The sequence below is a fragment of the Schistocerca cancellata genome, chromosome 5 (assembly GCF_023864275.1).
Source record: "Schistocerca cancellata isolate TAMUIC-IGC-003103 chromosome 5, iqSchCanc2.1, whole genome shotgun sequence".
NCBI lineage: Eukaryota > Metazoa > Arthropoda > Insecta > Orthoptera > Acrididae > Schistocerca > Schistocerca cancellata.
Genome location: NC_064630.1, coordinates 269873585 through 269887574, shown reverse-complemented (window position 1 = coordinate 269887574; position 13990 = coordinate 269873585).

The window sequence follows — 13990 nt, the reverse complement described above, 5'->3', positions numbered from 1 at the left end:
ATAATTTCTTTTATCTCGTCATACATTTCATCTATTTCTTCATCATCTGCAGAGGTAGTTGGCATATAAACTTGTACTACTGTAGTAGGCATGGGCTTTGTGTCTATCTTGGCCACAATAATGCGTTCACTATGCTGTTTGTAGTAGCTAACCAGCACTCCTACTTTTTTATTCATTATTAAACCTACTCCTGCATTACCCCTATTTGATTTTGTATTTATAACCCTGTAATCACCTGACCAAAAGTCTTGTTCCTCCTGCCACCGAACTTCACTAATTCCCACAATATCTAACTTTAACCTATCCATTTCCCTTTTTAAATTTTCTAACCTACCTGCCCGATTAAGGGATCTGACATTCCACGCTCCGATCCGTAGAACGCCAGTTTTCTTTCTCCTGATAACGACGTCCTCCTGAGTAGTCCCCGCCCGGAGATCCGAATGGGGGACTATTTTACCTCCGGAATATTTTACCCAAGAGGACGCCATCATCATTTAATCGTACACTACACACCGGAAGCAGCTACTAGGGTAGCAGAGTACGTGTGGCGTGCACACGGGGGTTTTTTAGGTTAGAGGGACCCCCCCTTGGGCGAAACGATAAAATACCTGACGGCTTACCAGAGAGGACATTATCATCGTTGATAAAGAACGTCCGTCCTCAGAGACCAAAAACAGGAAAAGTTAACGTAATATTGGTAAACTGCAGGAGTATCCAGGGCAAGGTTCCTGAATTAGTATCTCTTATTGAAGGAAATAGTGCGCATATAGTATTAGGAACGGAAAGTTGGTTAAAACCGGAAGTGAACAGTAACGAAATCCTAGACACAGAATGGAATATATACCGCAAGGATAGGATAAACGCCAATGGTGGAGGAGTATTTATAGCAGTAAAGAATTCAATAATATCCAGTGAAGTTATTAGCGAATGCGAATGTGAAATAATCTGGGTTAAGCTAAGTATCAAAGGTGGGTCAGATATGATAGTCGGATGCTTCTATAGACCACCTGCATCAGCAACCGTAGTAGTTGAGCGCCTCAGAGAGAACCTGCAGAACGTCGTGAAGAAGTTTCGTGATCATACTATTGTAATAGGGGGAGACTTCAATCTACCAGGTATAGAATGGGATAGTCACACAATCAGAACTGGAGCCAGGGACAGAGACTCTTGTGACATTATCCTGACTGCCTTGTCCGAGAATTACTTCGAGCAGATAGTTAGAGAACCAACTCGTGAAGCTAACGTTTTAGACCTCATAGCAACAAATAGACCGGAACTTTTCGACTCCGTAAATGTAGAAGAGGGTATCAGTGATCATAAGTCAGTGGTTGCATCAATGACTACAAGTGTAATAAGAAATGCCAAGAAAGGAAGGAAAATATATTTGCTTAACAAGAGTGATAGGGCACAAATCGCAGAATATCTGAGTGACCACCATCAAACGTTCATTTCTGAGGAAGAGGATGTGGAACAAAAATGGAAAAAATTCAGAAACATCGTCCAGTACGCCTTAGATAAGTTCGTACCGACTAAGGTCCAAAGCGAGGGGAAAGATCCACCGTGGTATAACAATCATGTACGAAAGGTACTACGGAAACAAAGAAAGCTTCATCATAGGTTTAAGAGTAGTCGAATCATAGCTGATAAGGAAAAGCTGAACGAAGCGAAAAAGAGCGTAAAGAGAGCAATGAGAGAAGCATTCAACGAATTCGAACATAAAACATTGGCAAACAATCTAAACAAGAACCCTAAAAAGTTTTGGTCATATGTAAAATCGGTAAGCGGATCTAAATCCCCTATTCAGTCACTCGTTGACCACGATGGCACCGAAACAGAGGACGACCGAAGAAAGGCAGAAATACTGAATTCAGTGTTCCGAAACTGTTTCACTGCGGAAAATCGTAACACGGTCCCTGACTTCAGCCGTCGCACGGACGCCAAAATGGAAAATATTGAAATAAACGATATCGGAATTGAAAAACAACTGCTATCACTTAGTAGCGGAAAAGCATCCGGACCAGACGAAATACCCTTAAGATTCTACAGTGATTATGCTAAAGAACTTGCCCCCTTTCTATCAGCAATTTATCGTAGATCGCTGGAAGAACGTAAAGTACCTAGCGACTGGAAGAAAGCGCAGGTCGTTCCCATTTTCAAGAAGGGTCATAAATCAGATGCGAATAATTATAGGCCTATTTCGCTTACGTCAATCTGTTGTAGAATAATGGAACATGTTTTGTGTTCTCGTATTATGACGTTCTTAGATAATACAAATCTCCTTCATCATAACCAACATGGATTCCGCAAACAGAGATCATGTGAAACTCAGCTCGCCCTATTTGCCCAAGAAATTCACAGTGCCGTAGACACTGGCGAGCAGATTGATGCCGTATTCCTGGACTTCAGGAAGGCATTTGATACGGTTCCGCACTTACGTTTAATGAAAAAAATACGAGCTTACGGAATATCGGACCAGGTTTGTGATTGGATTCAGGATTTCCTAGAAGAAAGAACTCAACATGTCATTCTTAACGGTTCAAAATCTGCAGATGTAGAGGTAATTTCGGGAGTACCGCAAGGAAGCGTGATAGGACCTTTATTGTTTACAATATACATAAATGACTTAGTTGACAACATCGGTAGCTCCGTGAGGCTATTTGCAGATGACACGGTTGTCTACAAGAAAGTAGCAACATCAGAAGACTCGTACGTACTCCAGGAAGACCTGCAGAGGATTAATGCATGGTGCGACAGCTGGCAGCTTTCCCTAAACGTAGATAAATGTAATATAATGCGCATACATAGGGGCAGAAATCCATTCCAGTACGATTATGCCATAGGTGGTAAATCATTGGAAGCGGTAACGACCGTAAAATACTTAGGAGTTACTATCCGGAGCGATCTGAAGTGGAATGATCACATAAAACAAATAGTGGGAAAAGCAGGCGCCAGGTTGAGATTCATAGGAAGAATTCTAAGAAAATGTGACTCATTGACGAAAGAAGTAGCTTACAAAACGCTTGTTCGTCCGATTCTTGAGTATTGCTCATCAGTATGGGACCCTTACCAGGTTGGATTAATAGAAGAGATAGACATGATCCAGCGAAAAGCAGCGCGATTCGTCATGGGGACATTTAGTCAGCGCGAGAGCGTTACGGAGATGCTGAACAAGCTCCAGTGGCGGACACTTCAAGAAAGGCGTTACGCAATACGGAGAGGTTTATTATCGAAATTACGAGAGAGCACATTCCGGGAAGAGATGGGCAACATATTACTACCGCCCACATATATCTCGCGTAATGATCACAACGAAAAGATCCGAGAAATTAGAGCAAATACGGAGACTTACAAGCAGTCGTTCTTCCCACGCACAATTCGTGAATGGAACAGGGAAGGGGGGATCAGATAGTGGTACAATAAGTACCCTCCGCCACACACCGTAAGGTGGCTCGCGGAGTATAGATGTAGATGTAGATGTAGATGTACAGTAGAGCTGCATGTCCTCGGGAAAAATTACGGCTGTAGTTTCCCCTTGCTTTCAGCCGTTCGCAGTACCAGCACAGCAAGGCCGTTTTGGTTAATGTTACAAGGCCAGATCAGTCAATCATCCAGACTGTTGCCCCTGCAACAACTGAAAAGGCTGCTGCCCCTCTTCAGGAACCACATGTTTGTCTGGCCTCTCAACAGATACCCCTCCGTTGTGGTTGCACCTACAGTATGGCCATCTGTATCGCTGAGGCACGCAAGCCTCCCCACCAACGGCAAGGTCCATGGTTCATGGGGGGCACCGACAATTAAACCTTGCAAAATGGCCTACAGATCGTCAAATATGAAAAGACACTTACTCAATTACACTGCTCTCCCCCTGAGGATAGGAGCTTGAATATTAGAGTGTGAAACCGATATCCAACCCAGCAATATATCACTGCACACCTTGTTGATGTAGTAAACATACAATTCGTATCCTATTCCATACAAAACTCGCCCCTTTTACATTATTAGTACATATACCGCAAAGGCAGACAACACCATTAATATACTCGTGGCACTAGGCGTTTCCCTGCGAGGTCAGCGGTTATCCTCTCCTGACAGGTGACCAGAGTGCTTGCAGTGGGCCGAAGTCACTCTCAGAACTGTTCTACAAATTCAGGCTTGTTTCCCCTCGACACAAACGCGTTACAGTTTCTGGTTCGGACCTGCTTGCTTGCTCGCTTTCCTACACCCATCCCCACACTCTGGGATTACAAGGACATATGTATTACCGCATGGTTTGCATAATATTATACCATTTTCGCGGTACGTCTCGATATCAAGCACACAGCAGTATCCTACCGATGGCTCACGCAACGTAATTCCGAAGATATAGACTGGAAATTAATTATCTACAAACCCGAAACTTTAGCTAGGCAGGGCATGCTGCAAACCACAGACTAACTAGAAACTTGTCTCGCCTGCGAAGACATTTACGCGGAAACTAGAGAAAAATAGAGAAAACTGATACTTCCATTCGCAAATACTGATGTCGGTGATGTGGCAGATTTCAAATCAGCCCTGTAATTTACAAGGTCAACTAAGGTGTTTTCACGTCTAGAGAACCGGAAAACGTGTCTCCGCATGCTATTTGGACACACCACAGTCGATCTTCTCTCAACTAAATAAAGGCTGGAAATGTGCAGAAGCACTCAACCGAACAATGTACATAGGAGGGAATAACGGTCCAGCACAAACACACCTCCATATTCAATCTTCTCAAATTTCCACACGATCACGAAATCTATCCAACACACACTAAGTATTAGTTCGCTATTCGGTCGTCTAGAGGACAATATTGGTCAGTCATCTACAGTCCTACACTCCAACAGGCCTCTCCATTTGGACAGCTCCTACCATTAATGGGAAACGTGAATCATCCCCGCACAGGTCACTGGTGCTGCATGCCAAGCACATACAGGTAGAATCATCATCCCCAGAAATCGGTCACGTAAGTATTTTATCCCTGTACATATAACTAAATGTTATGATTGCGGTCTCAGTTGAACGACATTCGACAATGAGCGAAGTATCGGAAATACACCCTTCTGACGGCTGTGGCTATGGAAATAGAAATATCAGTACCATTCTTATGACTTGATATACTCTTCCCTTTGCTATCGCAGTACTCGACGTCAAATCCATACCTTCTTTACGAATGGACACAGTCATTCCCTTTTGCCCACATCGGAACGCAAACACTTTATGAGCCTGATGCTCAAAGCAAATCTATCATGCACCCCCTACTACTAAGTATAATACTTCATCAATAACTGATCGCTGGCGATACGAAATAGTACTGACAATCACGGATTGGCGGACATGTCTCATAAGTTTTTCTTGACAGTGCTACCACCATGTTCTAGAAAGAGAGGTTTAATCGTTTCACAAAACGCCAGATGTTAAAAAACCCGATCGCAACAACTACTGGTTCTACATGTGCACACAAGTATCCATGTTAAAAGCTATTCTGGCTTTGTAAATAGAGATACCTACGAATGAATTAGGTTTCCAGACAAATACTGTGACACTGAATATAGATGGTGCACCCTTGCAATAAAATTGACAAATTTTGAAAGTGATTCGGATAAGGAGCATGGTATGAAACAGGTATTTGCAACCGCCTCACGCCACTGCCGCTACATATTTCTCCAGTATTTGTAACGCATTCTGTCTCGATGCCGTATCATATTTCTGGCAGTCTCATATCTCGAAACGAGTTACCTTTCTCGAACCTGTCTGCCACAGTAAACTTCCAACATGGTTTTAGTCAGTCCCTATGCATTTTGCGACTTGCTGCCATTTCTACAGCTTTGCGCACGTGATTGTTCCAATTTACATCTGAACTGATCAGAAGTCGGAGAAAGCGATATCCACCACCTACTAAAACCTGTGTAGAAGGAGAGCGACCTGAGTTAGTGCGACAGGACCATGTTCTGACCATTCGGTGGAAATGGGCGCATTGTGGTGCGCCCCAAACTACATACAGATACTACTGTCCAAAGCAGATCTGCGTCCCTCAGGTCCCATTCACTTCTATCAGCCCAACATGCTATCATCGTTACTCTGTACCATCCAACAGAGAAAAATTACGAACTATAAAAGCTTCGCCAACTTCATCTGATATAGAAATTGATAAAATTTTCACGACATCTCTCTCCTCCCATATATCGAAAACAAATACCATCTGCATGCCGGCATCGAGCACATGTAACGATTGTATTAAATATACAGTGTAGTGACGACTTCTGCCACTGAATGTATCAGGATGACCAAATGTAGCGGGAAGACACCAAATGTACTGTATGGGTGCCAGGAGGTGCCATATTAAAACTTGGCGAGAACTTTCCAAGTGATTTATTGTTTTTTAGCTACAGTGCCCTCGTTCCATTTGGTCTGCGTCACAGGGCCCAGCAATGCTGAGGAAGCATCCCAGCGGCCCATGTAATGCAATGCTGTGTCAAGCCGGCCTTGTACGCCAGATGCAAAGTTCCGATTGTGTCAGGATGATTGCACTAGCAGCCGACTCTCCAGCGTGTGTCAGGAGCTGAGACGACTGCCCGCGGCAGCATGCCGAAGAGTGGGCCGCCCTGGTTGGCTGCAGACCCTGCGTCGGCCTCAGAGGGTTGAACCAACGACCTGCCGTGGACTGGGACGCTGGTGCCCCATCTGTTGCTGCGTGTAGTATGGAGGTGTGACATGCCCCGCCATCCAGGAGAGCTGCCACACTTGAATAAATCTCGTTAGAATATGGGCCTATTTATACATGGCTGTGGGCCTCTGTTTTGCGCCATGCGAACCGCTGCGTTTACTCTTTCCAGCGGTTCTATGGCCCTGTGACCTTTCCACGGTAATGCCGCTACATTATTCTCCTCTTTGGAAAGATGCAGTCCCCGGGTCGACCCTTAACTAGCTCCTAACTTGTTTGGGTCGGCACCTATGCAAATTTCCTTACTACTAGAAAACTTAAATGTGATCTAGTGCCCTCTTAAAACCATGACATGAAACAAAATGTAAAAATTCCTTACAGGACGACCATTGCTCGATCAACCCCTTACCTACTCGTCTCACGCCCTAGGTATCCAATCCACTGGGACTTGGCTACCCTTCGTTCGCTCTTGAAATTAGCTCTCCGCCTGATCAAAATGAAAACAACACTTAACAAAGTTAAGGCTGCAATGACACTAGGCACAGAGGTGCTCAAAATGCTCGTTGTTTGCCATTGCCTTTCCCTATACTAAGCAACATGTTGAACAAGCTTTTCAGCTGATATGCGCCCCTCTCGCTCTAAAGTGAATTGGTTTACGGATCTCAACAGGCCTGGCTCCAGAGTTTGATTTAACAAGGTCAGATTCTGCCTTGTCAAAACTCTAAAGTGGCTTCTGGCCAGTACAGCTGTGCCTGCGCAACATTCCATTGCATGACTCCTGAAATTGACGCTGGCAGGTGGAAGGTTGGTCCTATAATGTTATACTTAGTTCCATTGATTAAAATTCAGCCCCCCTCGAGCTCTGTACGTTTCGCTTCTGCAAATACTCCCCACTCAAAACAATTTGCTGCTACTATCAAATTCTCGTAGGTGGAGAAAAACCAGTACATCCTAACCCGTTGCAAGCTCAATTTTAGTTCCACGATGTCCCTTGGACAGTCTATTCCTTTCCCCCTGGCTAAAAATAATTGCACCCCGCATGTGTCCCATATTTGTAGCTTCACTGATTTTCCTCCAACATTCACTATTTTTGATCCAAACCCAACACCGATTGTGTGACTACTTTCATCCTTAAATTTACATTATATGAACTGGTGCCACGACTTTACTGACCCAGCACTGTCGAAAACTTAAAATTTAAACAGGAAATCGTATGACTCTGACATCGTTCAACGCATATGTATTACGGCTTTGCCACAGAATCCACTCCGACGCATTCATTTCTCCAGAACTGCGTTTGATTTCTCCTCCAACAACACTCCACATACGTCAGACGCTACACTTCCCTTTTCAGTGACCTGAGGACAGGGATCACCATCACCCTTACTCCCTCTTCAAAAGGACTGCTGCCCGCAGCAGGCTATATTCGAAAATACATACAGCATATGGAAATACAATACCTAATTACTCTACGCAAACCCAATGATACATGACACGAAAACAAAGAAACTACAAATACTCTACTACTTTTTAGATCGCAAAGCATATGGTACTTCATGTTGTACTCTATCTTCCTGGTTTCCTCTGTGCTTTGCACCTCTCTTCACTCTCTCTTTCTTCCCCTTTCCTTCCTGTGATACGCGTGGAATCACATCCAGGCAACACTTAAATGGCCGTAACCGCCCAATGTGTTCTATCGTCGTTCTAGTTGGCAGTTGAAGCTTAACATTAACAGGGGATGTAGTTTCAACAACTTGGTATGGCCTTGATACCTCGTGAGGAACTTCTTCGTTTTCCCTTTTTGGGTGAGGGGCTGGACAGCACCTCTGACACTAAATATAGTGGCGACTTCCGCCACCGCTGCGTTTACGCTTTTCAGTGCTTCGACGGCCCTGTGGCCTCCATTCTACTCCGCAACCGTTGGTATGGGTAACTCACTGCAATGCGGACTGAACCTGGCTGTAACTTGTGCTCAGAATATCGTAAAAACTAACTTTCCATATCCTAAACAGTGGTGCCGTTACTACAGGTAATGATTAACTGCACATACCCGTTTGAAGTTTCATCACCTGTACTGTAGGAGGATGGCTGTATCCCACAGACTGTAAGTCGCAAGAGACGCTCCCTATAACCCTGTGCCATTGTTCGAAACATTGTATTTTTCTTGCTCTGACATGCTTTGTACACTGTCATACATTTTGTTTTTCCGCCATGACTTCGAGGTCTGTAACAGGTTCTAAACTGACATGAACATGTTCTGTTCCATGGAATCTTGCAGAAAACTAGATGTCACACAGTGACGCGATTGACGTCATTCAAGATGGCTGCTGTGGCGTCAGCAGATGACGCGATTGACGTCATTCAAGATGGCTGCCGTGACGTCAGCTGACGACGCGAGCACCATTACTCAAGATGGTGGGAAAGTGACACACCCCTCCTGCCAAGCGCCCATGGCGGGAAGTTTGAATTTTGGAGGGAAGATAGGTCAACAGGGCTACCTCTACATTTAAACTCATCTGTCACAGTGACAAATAACTGATGGCTCTGCATTCCATTTCGACTGATTCATTTCAACAGATTCCTCATACTACACTCATGTACGTGATCACTGTTTCGGTGCTAGCCATCACCAGAAGGTGTGACCCCTCCACAAAACTCTTTCTCCAACTGCAACAGGCATTGTCAGTCAAACATTATGTAGTAACCAAAAGTGTGTCAGTGGACGGATGGGATGGGAAAGACGCCGCCGATGTACTGAAATAATATGCATTACAGTTGACATTACTCCCTGGACCATATTCAGGGACGTAGCTAAGATTATCACAGACATGAAGAGCTGTCTATCGGGTGGCAGAAGAAGCTTTGATCAACAGGAAGCCCGACCACATCTTACTAAGAGACTCCACTTCACAAAACTTGTCCTCAATATTTTCTTAGAAAACCAATGGCTTTGTAGGAGTGAATGTGTCCCCATCCTTAAGCAACCACTCCTTGGCATACATGGGGACGGAGTAGATCAGGTATCAGTAGTGTGGTGCCTGTGTTGTCAGGGGGCTCAGCCATATGGGTACATAACAGCCCCCCACATGGACTGGTTATACGTGCTGGTGACCTAGCAGGGGGATAGTGGGCTACAGTGCAGAAGGTATAAGGGAAGGAAGGGGGGGAGGGGGAGGAATCCACACTGTAGATGCTAGGAGGGAGTTCTTCCCCACATGGGAAATTTTGGAGGTAAAACCTCAAGTGGGAACTTAGACGCCAAAAAGGATGAAAGAACAGGCAAAAGGAACAAAATTGCAAATAGTACAGGAAATCAAGTGATTAGCCAGGTAGACATAAATCAGAACACGGAGAGAGGGGAAGGAGGTGGCAGTGGGGAAGGAGCGAGGATAGGGAGGGAGGGCAGGTTGAAGGAAATGCAGCCGGGGAAGGAAGAATTGGCTGCAATAGCTCTGGGCCCCGTGTGCGCCACGCACGAACTCACGAAAGAATCGTGAGCCCCCTGGGGGGGCAACCGACCATATCCTAAAGATATGTTCGATGGGCGAGATGTGAGACGAATATGCAAGCCAGATAAGCAGTGGTACCTGCCGTTCTTCAAAGAAAGCTTGGACATTCCTTGTCATATGCAACTGGACCCTGTCCTGCTGAAATATGGCATGTGGAACGGTCTGCAGGAGGGGTAATGCCTCAGGCTGTAAAATCTCCCTGATATAGTGGTAGATAGACTGCCCTCAAGATGTAGGAGGCGAAATCACGTGTTATAGGGAATGGCGCCCCAAACCATCACACTTGACCTTTGTCCGCTGCACCGCTCAACAATATAGTCTGCTCGATAGCGTTCAACACGGCAGTGTCAAATGCGTATGTGGCCTTCGCTGTAGGACAAGCTGAAGCGAGACTCGTCCGAAAACACTGTAGTTTGCCACTAAACTTGCCAGTGGCGGCGTTAACGTGACAACTGCAGTCTGCGACGATGGTCGCTTCAGGTCAATGGAAGACGACGCAATGGCACATGTGTCACCAGTCAAGCCAGCATCAGACGACGCTGAACCGTCGACGAAGAGGTGTCCACGCCCGCTGCGGAGCTCAAATATCGCACCAATACTGTGGACGAAGCTGTTCTGTCCATTACCGCCAAGAGGAAAAGGTGGTGATCATCTCATGCTGTGGTCACATTGTACCGTCCAGTACCCTGTCGGCGCTGTGTACGGCCCTCTTCCCTCCACTGGTTTCACATACACCTCACTGTTGAAGCAGTGTGCCCTGTTCGAGCCGCAATTACATGGAACGACAGACATGCCTCCCAGCAATCAATTATTCTGCCCCATTCGAACGCACTCACACGCCTATTTTCCACCCTGTGTCCACTTCTTATGACGGCTCCGCACCGACTGAGCGTTACGTAATATTCACCTGTTCGGTCACACAAAAGTGGGCACTTTTGGGCCTACCTACGAGCCACCTCCCTGACATTTAAATCACTTATTATGGTTCTGCTGTTCTACACATCCTCTTATCGCGGCGCGTTGCTGACCATTGCTTCTGAGCGTTTCACTTTTTACAGAAAGTAGTGTATATCAAAGCACACTACTCTGTTTATTTTTCTCTTTTCAAAAAGAAAGAAAGCTTCGTAAAATTTTCTCATGGTTACGGCAGAGAAGAGCTCTGGCAGTTATGAATGCTTCTACAGATCGCTAGAAATTTTCACTGACTCAAAAGAGCACTCTGTCACTTAAAAAGTTGAAGACAATAATTATGTGCATTAAAAACCTTGTCTTCATCCAGCTGATTTAACATTGCAGCACAAAACTTTTTATGAGCTGTTATGAGCTGCGTCTTTTAGTCGTTGCAACCCGGTAAATCCATATCTTTTAAAGTGAAAACATTTCCTCAATACAAGGCAAACGAACGTGGAGCCGACAGCTCAACAAATGCATGCCAAGCTAATTTTTAGGCCTGTTAACGATACTTTGCCTAGCTTGCTTCACATATAACAACTCAGTTGCTCCCTGAATATAATATATTTAAAAATCACTTCTTAAAAGCAGGGGAATATGTGGGCTGTAAGGCCTCATTAAAAAAAAAAAAAAAAGGCGGCCATAAATTTATTACAACGATGTGACCACAACCTATATGAACTAATTTGTATAGCTCCAGTAGCTATTTATGGAGTTAAAAATATAACCAAGGCATTAAAAATTAAAAATATCGCAGGCTTGGTAACATTTCATCGAAAACTATAGAGTGCTATAGTGATTATACACTACTGGCCATTAAAATTGCTACGCCACGAAGATGACGTGCTACAGACGCGAAATTTAACCGACAGGAAGAAGATGCTGTGATATGCAAATGCTTGACTTTTCAGAGCATTCACACAAGGTTGCTGCCGGTGGCGACATCTACAACATGCTGACATGAGGAAAGTTTCCAACCGATTCCACATGCACAAACAGCAGTTGACCGACGTTGCCTGGTGATACGTTGTTGTGAGGCCTCGTGCAAGGAGGAGAAATGCGTACCATCACGTTTCCGACTTTGATAAAGGTCGGATTGTAGCCTATCGCGGTTGCGGTTTATCGTATCGCGACATTGCTGCTCGCGTTGGTCGAGATCCAATGACTGTTAGCAGAATATGGAATCGGTGGGTTCAGGAGGGTGATACGGTACGCCGTGCTGGATCCTAACAGCCTCGTATCACTAGCAGTCGAGATGACAGGCATCTTATCCGCATGGCTGTAACGGATCGTCCAGCCACGTCTCGATCCCTGAGTCAACAGATGGGGACGTTTGCACGAACAGTTCGACGACGTTTGGAGCAGCATGGACTATCAACTCGGAGACCATGGCTGCGGTTACCCTTGACGCTGCATCACAGACAGGAGCGCCTGCGATGGTGTACTCAACGACGAACCTGGGTGCACGAATGGCAAAACGTCATTTTTTCGGATGAATCCAGGTTCTGTTTACAGCGTCATGATGGTCGCATCCGTGTTTGGCGACATCATGGTGAACGCACATTGGAAGCGTGTATTCGTCATCGCCATACTGGCGTATCACCCGGCCTGATGGTATGGGATGCCATTGATAACACGTCTCGGTCACCTCTTGTTCGCATTGACAGCACTTTGAACAGTGGACGTTACATTTCAGATGTGTTACGACCCGTGGCTCTACCCTTCATTCGATCCCTGAGAAACCCTACATTTCAGCAGGATAATGCACGACCGCACGTTGCCGGTCCTGTACGGGCCTTTCTGGATAAAAGAAAATGTTCGACTGCTGCCCTGTCCAGCGCATTCTCCAGATCTCTCACCAATTGAAAACGTCTGGTCAATGGTGGCCGAGCAACTGACTCGTCACAATACGCCAGTCACTACTCTTGATCAACTGTGGTATCGTGTTGAAACTGCATGGGCATCCGTACCTGTACAAGCCATCCGAGCTCTGTTTGACTCAATGCCCAAGCATATCAAGGCCGTTATTACGGTCAGAGGTGGTTGTTCTGGGTACTGATTTCTCAGGATCTATGCACCCAAATTGCGTGAAAACGTAATCACACGTCAGTTCTAGTACAATATATTTGTCCAATGAATACCCGTTTATCATGTGCATTTCTTCTTGGTGTAGCAATTTTAATGGCCGGTAGTGTAATAATGTTAATAAGTGATATGAAATAATGGTAGGAAGAAATAATGCAGAATCACTCTGTAAGAACAATGCAGAGAGAATGACGCATTTGAGACAGATGCTGAAGTGGTTTGAGAAATTGAGTTTGAGCAGCAAGAAGCAGTGAAAACGAATACAAGCTGGACTCAGCTGTCTACTACAACTGCTGTGGAATTGTTTGAGGATCTAAGTTCCAAGCTGTTAATTGACTATCTACTAACTAGTAGGCTGTCCACAGACTCTGCAGACAATTTCTTTTCCCAAGTCCATGAAACTGGTGATATTTATCCTAGACCAGTAAAACTAAGACATGTAGTTAGGATGATAAGCATTGCATGGTATTAACATGTTCCACAGTCATCATCATATGAAGTGGATGATGATGAGTACAGCCTCGACTTTCTTCCCAAATCAAAACAGCCAGAGGCTGAGACTGAGTTAGAGCCTCAAGCCTCATACCCTGTAAGTATTAACACTGTTCAGCTAGCAGGACTGTATTACTTGTCTGGGTGGGTGGTGCATAAACCTATCAGAACTTCAAAGTCAGTTACTTGTGACCATGTATTAAATCAATATATTCTCCACAACATTCAGAGAACGTTCCCTATGAATGGACATCAACTGTGAATCAAGGAGCAC